Source organism: Arachis ipaensis, chromosome B8, assembly GCF_059453495.1.
Source record: "Arachis ipaensis isolate K30076 ecotype BB chromosome B8, ASM5945349v1, whole genome shotgun sequence".
Classification (NCBI taxonomy): domain Eukaryota; kingdom Viridiplantae; phylum Streptophyta; class Magnoliopsida; order Fabales; family Fabaceae; genus Arachis; species Arachis ipaensis.
The window spans coordinates 87,364,066-87,376,429 of NC_142443.1; the positions used below are offsets into that span (position 1 = coordinate 87,364,066).

Sequence of the window (12,364 nt, forward strand, 5' to 3'; positions counted from 1 at the left end):
GAGTAGGTATCCAAATTTCCATTATATTATCATGACACATTCCCTTATTATCTTTTGTTCCCACATGTTCCCATACTTAATTAGTACACACAATTCTATCTTAAGCTAACCAAAGATTCAATTTGGGTTATATAATTATTTTTTTTTGCTTAAGGCTAGTAATATGGTAAAATATAGAATAAATGGGATTTAAAGGCTCAAAGTGGCTAACAAAGGTAATTGAAAGGGTATGTTTAATTTGGATAAGTGAGCTAAACAATTAATGGCCTCAATCATATGCAAACATATAAATATAATAAACGTTGGACATAAAGGATGGAACAAAATATAGATTACAATCATAGAGAAGTAAACACACAAGAATAAAATAATTATGGTTAAATACTGTAACCATGCATAAAGGCTCAAATCTCACAGGTTGTGTGTTCTTTTAGCTCAAAAATCATGTTCCAAATACAACTTCAAGCAAATTTAACATAAGAGTTTTAATTAAAGTTAGTGAAATTTTGTTCCGAAAATAGGGTCTTAGAGGAAAACTTATTGTCTTTTCAATCAAGTAGAACATGCATGAAACTAACCTATTGCTATGCAATTTATCCTATTCTACAAAAGAAAAACTAACTAAATATCCTAATTTATTGGTGTTTAGTGAAGAGAAATTACCTCCGAAAGTCAGGTACTGACCGACCTCCCCACACTTAAGGCTTTGCACCATCCTCGGTGCCATCTGTCAGGAACAAAGGTGGGCTGGTAGCAGTATCTCCACAGTCGGGACCATCATGGCTTCCTGTGCTGGTAAAGAAAGTGGAGTCCGGGGTGTCCGAGTCCTTGAATTTTCCCATAATCAGCTCCTTGAGGTATGTGAATCGGCGCTTGTTACGGCACTCTCTCATCTTAGCTTTGTGTTCCTGCCGATCCAACCTTTCGAGTATCTGATGGAGCAGCTGGTCTGTTGTAGGTGCTTGTGGTGTTGAAGAAGGAATATCTTCAACCAGTTTAGTAGGATGGCTTGTGGCGGCTGGTGGAGGTCTGATGTATTTCCCGTTAGGGACATACTGATCATCCCGTGGGAGCATGGCTTTGGTGTCCCCAGCTTTGTAGGAAATTCTGGCTGCTGAGACAAGATCTGGGACCAAGGCGGGAAAAGGTAAGCTTCCTTTCCAATCTCTAACTCATTCATGCCCTATAAAGCCTGAAACACTTAACACATAGATCACAACATCGAATGGAATAAAGGAGAATTAAAATACATAATTAAAAGTCTCTAGGAAGCAAGTTTTCAATCATGTAATAATTTTAGGAAGGAAATATAAATGCATGCTAATCATATGAATAAGTGGGTAAAGATCATGATAAAATCACACAATTAAACACATTATAAACCATAAAATAGTGGTTTATTAGCTCTCCATGCTCATTCTTCACTGTTGTGACTCCAGATTTCTTTGGTACCACCTGTACTGGGCTAACCCATTCACTATCTGAGATGGGGTAGATGATGTCAGCTTCAAGCAGTCTGGTCACTTTCTCTTGACAACTTATAAGATGGTGGGGTTCAACCGCCTTTGAGGTTAACAGACAGGCCTTGCTCCCTCTTCTAAAAATATACAGTTCACAGACTTAAGGGCTGATGCCTACTATATCCGCCAAGCTCCACCCAATAGCTTTCTTGTGTCTTCTCAGCACACCAAGCAACTGCTCCTCCTGTTGGGAAGTGAGTTCCCTTGCAATGATAACTGGGAGCTTCTGATGATCCTCAAGGTAAGCATACTTGAGGTGGGGTGGAAGGGGCTTCAACTCCATTTTCTGCTCATGGCTGGGTACTTGATCATCTGGAGCCATGGTAGGTGGCAAGGTGTCTTCATCTTGTTCAGAGAGTTTCCCCACTCTTGGATCTTGCTCCATGTGCATCTCTTCTACTTCTTCTTGGTGAACTGTAGCTACAGTTTCATCAAGGATGTCGCACTGGAAGATGGAGTGATCTTCTGGAGGGTGCTTCATAGCTTCATCCAGGTTGAAGCTCACTGCTCTGCCATCTATCTCAAAAGAGTAAGTTCCTGAGAAGGCATCCAATTTGAACCTTGAAGTCTTCAGAAATGGCCTTCTAAGTATGATGGATGATGGTCTTCCTGAGTCATTTGGGGGCATTTCCAAAATGTAGAAGTCAATAGGGAATGTTAGCCCCTTAATGCTCACCAGCACATCTTCAGCAATTCCAACCACCGAGATTATGCTTTTATTTGCCAAAACAAAACGTGCTGCCGACCTTTTTAAGGGAGGGAGCCTCAAAGCATCATATACAAATAATGGCATAATACTAACACATGCACCCAAATCACACATGCAGTCAAAAAATTGTACACCCTCAATAGTAATAGTAACCATGCATGGACCTGAATCACTACATTTTTCCAGTACAACACCCATTAAAGCAGAAATAGAGCTACCTAGAGGAATAGTTTCCAAATCATGTATTTTATCTTTATTCATGCATAAATCTTTTAGAAACTTAGCATACTTAGGTACCTGATGACTGGCATAAAAAAAGGGAATAATTACCTCAACCTTTTTGAAGATCTCCACTATCTTGGGGGTCTAGTTCCATCTGCTTTCTGGATTTCCTAGCATGGTGTGGAAAAAGAATGGGAATGGTTTCTCTTGTAACTTCATCTTCTTTTGGTGCTCCATTCCTTGGTTGAGCCACTTCTTCTTCAACCATGTCTTGTACTTCCTCCTCTTCTTCAACATCCTCTACCTCAACAATGTCTTCAACTTGAATGTCCTCCCTTGAGCTTGGCTCCTTATGACTCCTCTCTTGCAGTGTGGTACCGGACCTCAAAGTAATGACATTGATTCCACCTTTGGGTTTGGGTAAAGGTTGAGAAGGTAGTGCACTAGAGCTTGAAGGTTGTTTGTTGGGAGTAGAGGCTGGCTCCAACCAGGAGATGAGAGCTTGTAGAATGGAATTAAGACCATTTATGGTAGATTGAAGTGTATTCTGAATGTCCTTTTGTCCTTGCGCAATAGAGCGAAGCATCTCATCATTGGAAGAGGGAAGGGGGTAAGTAATTTGAGGGGCTTGCTGTTGATTGTTCTGAAGTGCTTGGAATTGCCTTTGGTGAGGTGCTCGGTAAGTCTAGCCTTGGTTCTGCTGTTGGTATGGGGGGTTTGTTGATACGGGTTCTGTTGATTGTTGTTGTTTCACCTCTGATTTCCATGTTGTCTCTGCCTCCTTGGTTGTAGTTGTCCCTCCATCCTTGGTTGGAATTATCTCTCCACCCCTGGTTGGAATTGTCTTTCCAACCTTGGTTGGAGTTATCTTGCCAACCTTGATTGTAGTTCCCACCTTGGTTATAATTACCGCCTTGTTGATAATTCCCTTGATTCGGGCGGTTATAATAGTTGCTGGTAGCTGCCAAGGTGTTGTCTTCTTGTTGGAGTTGTGGACATTCATTAGTGTAGTGGGAATAGCAGGCACATATTCTACACACTCTCTGAGGAACCAACTGTTGACATTGTTGTTGTGGAGGAGGCTAAGGTTGTTGTTGATTCAGCTGTAGCTGCTTCAGCTGTAGCTGCTTCAGTATGTTGGTCATCTCTCCAGGGTCTTTGTGGGAGCAGCAGTCTCACTACTAGAGGAAACCTCCGCAATAGCCTTGGGATGGTTGTTCCTGTGCCTTACATTTCGGGTAGACTAAGCTAGATCGGCGATCAGTTGCCACGCTTTTGTCGCCGTCTTGTACTTAGTCAGAGAGCCATTACTCGCAGCATCTAATATATTCTTGTCTTGAGGCTTCATGCCTTATGTGAAATAGCTAATCAACACCAACTAGTCAATCGTGTGGTGGGGACATGAGTCTAGGAGATTCCTAAAGCATTCCCAATACTCGTAAAGAGTCTCTGATTCGCCTTGGATAATGCAGGAAATTTCTTTCCTCAGTCTATCTGTAACTTCAGTTGGAAAGTATTTCTCCAGGAATTCCCTTATGGGTATATCCCAATTAGTAACAACTTCTTTAGGTTGACTGTAGAACCACTCCCTTACCTTCCCCTCAAGAGAAAATGGGAAGGCATATACCCAAATAGTAGTCTCATCTGCACCATGATGCCTAGTAGTTGAGCAGGCTGTCTGAAAATCTCTGAGGTGCTTGATAGGCTCTTGAGTAGGTAGGCCATGAAACTTAGGCAGTAGATTGATTAGCACAGTCTTCAATTGAAAATCTACAGCCAGATTTGGATGACGCGCTTGATACGGTTGCAGTGTAAAGTCCGGAGCTCCTGCTTCCTGGAGAGTAATCCTTCTGGGCTCCGCCATATTACCTGCGCGTAAATTAGCAGAATCAGCAGAAGATGAGCTTGTTTCTGCCTCAAATGGCACTTTAGATTCGCCTTCAAAAAATACTGGTGAATTGGTAGTAACCACTTCACCACCCTCAAAGGCTAACCGACACCGAGCTCGCCTAATATGTGAAATAGTTCTTTCGATTTCAGGATCAAACTCGGCTAAGCTTGGATCAGGTAGTGAACGCGTCATTCAATGAAAGAAACATACAGCTCATGGTAATAAAATAAAATAAAATATGCAAATATGTAAATTTAAAAATATTTACACCAACCAATAATTTAGCACACTGTTGCAACTTCCCAGCAATGGCGCCAAAAATTGACGGGCAGAAAATTGCCGATTAATAATTCATAGTGAAAATAGCGTTGCAAGTACAGTTCTTAACCAACAAAAATTCTGCTTATGAATTTAAAAAGAGTTGTCACAATTTAAGAATAAAATATTGGGAGTAAAATTCCTAGGTCGTCTCCCAACGAGTTGACAAAAGAGTGCTATTTATTGGCCAGGAATTTTCTGGAAATTTTTAGAGTTGGAGAACGGGAAAATAAAATAATTATTAATTAAAGCAATGAAAATTAACAAGAAGTTTTATATATTTGAAATAAAAAGCCTTGACTGGGAGAAGATTAATTGGAAGTTCTATCCTTGTTGAATTTTCCCAAGTGTAATGGTAAGAGGTTGTTGTTTCTACTTAGTTATCCCTGACCGAATAAAGGAAAGTCAAGTAACTAAACCAACTCCGATTCACAAGTCCTAATCCTCTCCTATAGAAGGATTAGCATTAGTGACTAGAGAGCCAGCCAACAACTTCCAATTTCCAATTAACAATTGAGTATTCCAACTCAAGGGTCTCCTTTTAATCAACTCCCAAGTCAAGTTGGGAGTCTATTCCATTGACATGAATGCCATTTTCATAAACATATAAAGGGAATGAAAAGAAGACATGGTAATTTAAATAAAATAATAACAGAAAATTAATTAAAGGTAAAAATAACTCTTTGCATTAATTCTTTCTAAAATCGAAGATATCCATATGTAACTCTGAATAAAGTGAATGAAAAGTAAAAGAGAAAGGAAATAAGAAAGCAAAATGTAATGGCAAAGACTTCAAACGGAGGTAGTAACTCTTCTCAATATCCTAATCAAACGCATAATACTAGAAAACTATGAATGTGAAGAACCCTCGAAGAAGTAGTAGTTTTCTTTCTAAGATTCAAAGCTAAAAACTAAAATTGTGTAAAAGTGAATGTATCTTGAGTCTCTGCTTGTCCCCTGGCCCTAGTCTGTGTTTCTGGGACGAAAACTGGGTCCAGAACTACTGTCTATCCTGACCTCTTCGCACTTAATTGGTCATAACTTGAGCAACAGAGGTCCAAATGAGGCAGTTCTAGTTGCGTTGGAAAGCTAACATCCGGAGCTTCAAAATAATATAAAATCTGCCATATTTTCTTGGCGTTTAGGGATGCGTACGCGTGATGTACATGTACGCATAGAATGTTGCATGTGAGTCACTAAAGGCAACTCGTGGCCAGCGATTTCTGAAGCATCTTGGGCCAAATCCAACTCATTTTTGATAATATTTAACCCAAGGATTAAAGAGGGATGAACCAATTAGTGACCAATTAGTTTAGTTTAGTTTAGTTTTGGAGGGAAAGTTAGTTTCTAGAGAGAGAAGCTCTCACTTCTCTCTAGAATTAGGATGAGATTAGATCTAGATTAGAATTTCTTAGATCTAGATTAATTTCATGCTTTGATTTACTTTTCCTTTGCAATTTCTTCTTCTTTACCTTTTCTCTCTCTAGTTTAGCATTCAATTCTTGTAATTCTTTACTTTTATGTTGATGCATTTTTGTTCCTCCATTTTCCTTTTTATGCAATTCATGTTTTGATTTTCTTTATTGTTGATTTGCTTTATTGTTGATTTGCTTTATTGTTGTTAATTCCTTGCAATTGAGTAGTGTAGATGCCTTCCAAGTGTTTGACAAAATGCTTGGTTGGATTGTAGAATAGATTTTTCTCCTCTTGGCCTAGGTAGAGTAATTGGTGACTCTTGAGTTATCAAACTCCTTTGTTGATTGATAATTAGAAGTTGCTAATTAACTTGGATGCCACTAAAGCTAGTCTTTCATCATGATTAGGCTAGGACTTGTGGAATCAAGTTAATTCATCCATTTGACTTTCCATCATAGTTAGAGGTTAACTAAGTGGGAGCAATGGACAATTCTCACCACAATTGAGGAGGATAACTAGGATAGGACTTCTAGTTCTCATACCTTGCCACAATTGAGCCATATGAGCCACATATAGAACCACCACCATTCCAACCTCAATACTTCCAAGAACCACCTCCTCTATACTATGACCAAGATGAGCCACCTCCAATGTACACAAATTCTCAACCTCAAGATGAATTCTATCTCCTACCACAACCCTCCATGGAAGAATATCAATGTCCATCTCTCAAGGAAACCATGGATCGGCTTCAAGCAACCGTCCGTCAAAAGTTAGATGCATGGGACTCATACCACATGTCCACGAATGATTGCGGGAGAACAATCGAAGAGGGTAGTTTGAAGGGGATTGTGGAATATCAACTTGAGAATAATGAATTGGAGTGTGTTGAGCAATAAGAAGAACAAATGGAGAACATGGAACCACCACATCCTTATTATGATGACTCACCTTCCTATTATAAACCCTTTCCCCAAGATAATGAACCTTCTCATCCATCCCAACCTCCAATGGATGACATCCTTGGTGTTCTTCTTTAAGGACAAGCGGAGATGAAATGGGATGTACAAAATTTCACGGCCGCCTTAGACGAGGTGGTAAACCGGTTAGCATCCCAATGCTTGGGAACTCAAGGAACTCCCATGGCTACATGTAAAGGATCCAAGGAAGAGCATAACATGAAGGAGAGATTGGATGATGAGAAATATTGCTTAGTGTTGGAACAATTAGAGGAAGCTACCATTGATGAAGACAAGGAAGAAGTGGTTGAAGACTTAGAAGATGCGGAGCCTCCATGGGAACTTAGAGTTGAAGAAAACCCCTCTAAGAAGATTGAATTTGTTGCTAAGGAGGTATGTGCACAACCTCCAAAGCATATTCCATATGAAGACTTGGATGGGATAGAGCGAAAATCGAGTTCCCTTGGTGATGAAGATCAAGCATCAAGTCTTAGTGGTGAGGAATCCTTTGAGCATGAAGAACCTTTTCCCGGTGGATTTGAAAGCGTTGTGGAGGTAAATTTTTCTCACCCTCCCAATTATGATTTGAGTAAGGGAAAAGGCTTAGATAAATTGTTGAACAAAGGATTACATTTGAGAAAACTTGTGAAGAGGTGGGAGTCCTTAGGAAGAGAAGGACAGGAGTTGGATATGCTTTGTCACGACCCTTAGAAGCATCTTTGCCTAGGTTACCATCTACTCCTTCATTTGAGTGGGTGAAATTCATTTCTATTAGCTTTATTATCCCACTTGAATATGGATTGCTTGAAATGGATGGCCAACTTAGGGAACTTTGTGGGGGTGAAACGTAAGCGAAAAATATTTTGTGGTTAGCGTTGCAAATCAAGGCTCATTAGTGTTGACACATCAAACATGAAATATAAAGGTTGGAGTATTACTCAACTAGGTGGGTCTAGGAGGATTGTTGGTCACTTTATTGAGAATTCACCTTACTTGCTGCTCGGATGGACTAATAATGATCAACTTCAAGACGAGTGTGAAAATAAAGTGTGGGATCTAGGATTACAAGAAGCGGATCGGCTTTAGGAGCCCTAAGCTTGTGAAGAACTCCATCAAGACTTGGTGCAACTCATGAGAAATCTTGGGGCACAATGGAGAACCAAGCATTGGTGGGAGTTCCAAAAAGAATTCAAGCACAAGTGATGCACGAAAAACTTGTCTCTCAACAAATTTCCTTCGGCAAGTGTACCAAATTTGTCGTCAAGTAAAAACTCACAATAGAGTGAGGTCGAATCCCACAAGGATTGATTGATCAAGCAACTTTAATTAGAGGAATGTTCTAGTTGAGCGAATCCAAGATTTGAGTTTAGAATTGCAGAAAATAAAATGGCGGAAAGGTAAATGACAGAAAAAGTAAATGCTAGAATTAAAGAATTGAAAGTAAATGACTGAAAGTAAATGACTGAAAGTAAATTGCAGAATTGTAAATGGGAATGGGGGAATTGCTCATAAAAGTAAGTAATAGAAATTAAAGAGAATGGGTAAGATCAGAAATAGGGGGTTCATTGGGCTTAGGAGATGTTGCATTCTCCGGATCAATTTCATTTTCATCTCTTCCTCAATCAATGCACTCATTGATCTCCTTGGCAGTCTTAAGTGATTGAATTACAATTTCTTGTAATTCAATCTCTCAAATTTTGATCAATAGCCAATTCCTTGGTCAATTGCTCATGAGAAGAGATGAAGTATGGTCACTGATTATACCACATGCATTTCCCAAATCAAGTGTTGAGAGGATTATAGTCACATATCCATCCAAACCCAATTTGGTCCATGATGCCAAGGCATCTTAGGCTAGTTTCACTAGCATTTTTCTGTTAGTTTTAGTTGTTTTATGCATTTTCTTGAGCTTAAAGTAACCAAGAATGGTTAAATGAATAACAAAGCAATGAATCATCCAAACAGTATGATTTTGATGCAAATTCCATGAGTTTTTAGTTATATTACTTGAATGCTATGAATGGAAGATTTCTCATGAAATTTTGCAAGACTTTGATGCAATTGTTTGGATGATTTCAGGGAAGAAGAGGCTAGGCAAGGAAGCAACAAAATCAATAAAGGAAGCTTGAATATCACATGTGGAGTTTAAGTTCCAGTTTAAGCTTAAACTGGAGCTTAAACGCCAGAATCATGAAGGCTAAGAAATGCTGGAACTGGCGTTTAACCTCCAGTTTAACCTTAAACTGGAAGTTAAACGCCAGAATGAGAATTTCACCAAGGGAGCATTTCCACGTTTAAGCTCCAGTTTAACCTTAAACTGGAGCTTAAACGTGTTCGACACAAATTCTCACCAAAGAAGCATTTCCACGTTTAACCTCCAGTTTAACCTTAAACTGGAGGTTAAACGCCAGAAGTAAGAAAGGCACCAGGAGCATTCCACGTTTAAGCTCCAGTTTAACCTTAAACTGGAGCTTAAACGTGTTCGACTATTTCTCTCCTCCAGGGTTGCTTTCTCATTTCCACGTTTAAGCTTCAGTTTAACCTTAAACTGAAGCTTAAACGTGTTCGACCCAATTGCTCCTCCAGGGTTGCTTCCTTCATTTCCACGTTTAAGCTTCAGTTTAACCTTAAACTGAAGCTTAAACGTGTTCGACATTTCACACTCCTGGGTTGCTTTCTTCCATTTCCACATTTAAGTTTCAGTTTAACCTTAAACTGAAACTTAAACTTCAACTTAAACGCCACTTTTTGAAAGGGGTTTCTGGGCCAAATATATTGAAGTTTAAGTTAGCATTTGAGCACAAACATTAACTTAAACGTATTATGGTATGAAACCCAATTGAATATCATGGTTTATGGGATTGGGCCTGAAGAATTGATGAGTCTGGAGCTTTAATTTGTTGAGTCTTGTGTCATTACTTGTTTATCACTAAGTTTGCTCAATGAATGTTACAGAATTGGACCACAGCCTCATCAGAATTATGGACCATAAACCCAAAGCAAAAGGAATTCAGGGAAAGGCCTCAAAGCCCAAGAAACACAACAGAAGCTCAATTTAGAAAGTGTATAAATAGGATAGAATTTAAGTTAGTTGGGGATTTTTACATAGAACTTTTGGGGAGAAAAACACGGAGAACTTTGGATCATTTTCTTTTAGTTTTGTAATTGAATTCAGAGCTATGACTCACTAAACCCCTTTCATTGGGTTAGGGAGCTCTATTGTAATTCAATGAATCAATAATAGTTTTATCTTCTTCTTCAATCTTTTCTCTTGAATTTTGTTAGAAAGCTTCTCGATCTAATTCCATTGGGTAGTTGTCTTGGGAAAGAAACTACCCATAATTGGAATCCTTCGGAACCTTGGGAAAGGAATGGAGGATTCATGCTAGAGAAGCTTTCTCACAGTGAATTGGATTGGGGTTTGGATGGATATTGTGACATGTAATCCTACCAAATTGTGGTTCATGAAACTGTGTGGTATAATCAGTGATCGAGCATCATCTCTTCTTATGAACATTTAAACCAAGGGATTGGGAATTTGTTTGTTTTTAGAGAGAATTGGTGAGCTAAGGGATTGGGATCCAATCATATAAGATTGCCAAGCAAAATTCAATGAATGCATTGGTTGAGGAAGGGATAAAAGTTGTTTTGATTCGGAGATCTCAATATCTCCTAACACCCAATGAACTCCCATTTCTGATCTACCACTTTCTCTTTACATTCTGCAATTAAATTCATGCAATCACCCCCATCCCTTTTAATTTCAGCAATTTAGCTTCTCGCTCTTTAATTCATGCAATTTTACATTCCGCAATTCTCATCTAAATCTTGATTCCGCTCAACTAGAACATACTTCTAATCCGAATTGCTCACTCAACCAATCCTTGTGGGATTCGACCTCACTCTATTGTGAGTTTTTACTTGACGATAACCGGTGCACTTGCCGGAAGGAATTTTGCCGATCGTGCAATTTTCTAAATCGTAGCATAACAAGTTTATGCACATCAAGTTTATGGCGCCGTTGCCGGGGATTGGTTTTCGATTGACAATTCTCAAATTGGAAGTTAACTAGATTGAGCATTTTTCTTGCTTTGTTAATTCAGTTCAAGTTACTTGTTGAATTTTAATTTCTGCACTCTGTTACATGCTTTCTTTCTTTATGCCTTTAAATTCAAGCAACTAACTCACTGACTCACTAACTATTTGAATTAATTCCTCAACTGCTCTAACCATACTCTTCCATTAACCAAGAGTATTTCACTTGTTTGGTGCCTATGCTGTGTTCTTGTATGACAGGTAGGAGAGGAGAGACATCAACTCCTCCATATACCGAACCAGAGAGGACCCTTCATAGACTTAGAAGGGAAGCAAGAGGGAAGAGAGTACTGAGAGAAGAGGAATCTGAAGGAGAATCTGAGGACAATTTTGAGGAAGCTCTAGATCTCAACATGGATAGAGAAGTTCACAACCATGAGAGAGCTGATGGAAACAATGCCATTCCCGAGAGGAGGGTTCTTAGTTCATACATAAACCCAACCTCTGGGAATTGTGGTAGCAGCATTCAGAAACCACCGATTCAGGCCAACAATTTTGAACTCAAACCACAGCTAATATCACTTGTGGAGGATCATTGTTCATTTGGTGGGAGTGCTAACGAAGATCCAAACCAACATCTCACAAAATTCCTGAGAATTTGCGACACTGTGAAGTCCAATGGAGTCCAGGAAGATACCTATAAACTGCTCTTGTTCCCATTTTCACTTAGGGACAAGGCAGCTAAGTGGCTGGAATCATTCCCAAGGGGGAGCCTAACAACCTGGGATGAGGTGGAAAGCAAGTTTCTGGCACGTTTCTACCCCCCACAAAAGGTCAATAGGCTTCGATCTGAGGTTCAGACTTTTAGACAACAAGATGGTGAAACTCTCTACGAGGCATGGGAGAGGTTCAAGGATTTGACAAGGAAATGCCCACCAGACATGTTCCATGACTGGGTGCAATTGCATATTTTCTATGATGGACTTTCTTATGAATCAAGGAAGGCTGTAGACCATTCATCAGGAGGTTCATTAAACAGGAAAAAGACTGTGGAAGAAGCCATTGAAGTGATTGAGACAGTGGCTGAGAATGAGTACTACTATGCTTCAGAGAGACACAACACTAAGGGAGTCATGGAGCTGAACCATGTTGATACAATTTTAGCCCAAAACAAGGTGTTTGCCAAGCAACTAGCAGAGCTCACCAGGAAATTAGAAACAAAGCAAGTGGCTGCAATACACACACAAGATCAAGAGGAAGTAAGCACTGAAGGAGGTGATTGGGAAGAGGCCAA

General features: G+C 39.5%; 1 protein-coding gene and 1 non-coding gene across 2 annotated transcripts in view; one reads left to right on the forward strand and one right to left on the reverse strand.

Moving 5' to 3' along the window:
* Nucleotides 1-12,364, forward strand: part of LOC148548726 (uncharacterized) — a 94,345-nt gene that overhangs the window by 68,626 nt on the left and 13,355 nt on the right. The window lies entirely within an intron of this gene.
* On the reverse strand, nt 11,910-12,013 carry LOC148548729 (small nucleolar RNA R71). The gene has a single exon (XR_015898591.1). It is a non-coding gene; the product is annotated as a small nucleolar RNA R71 (small nucleolar RNA).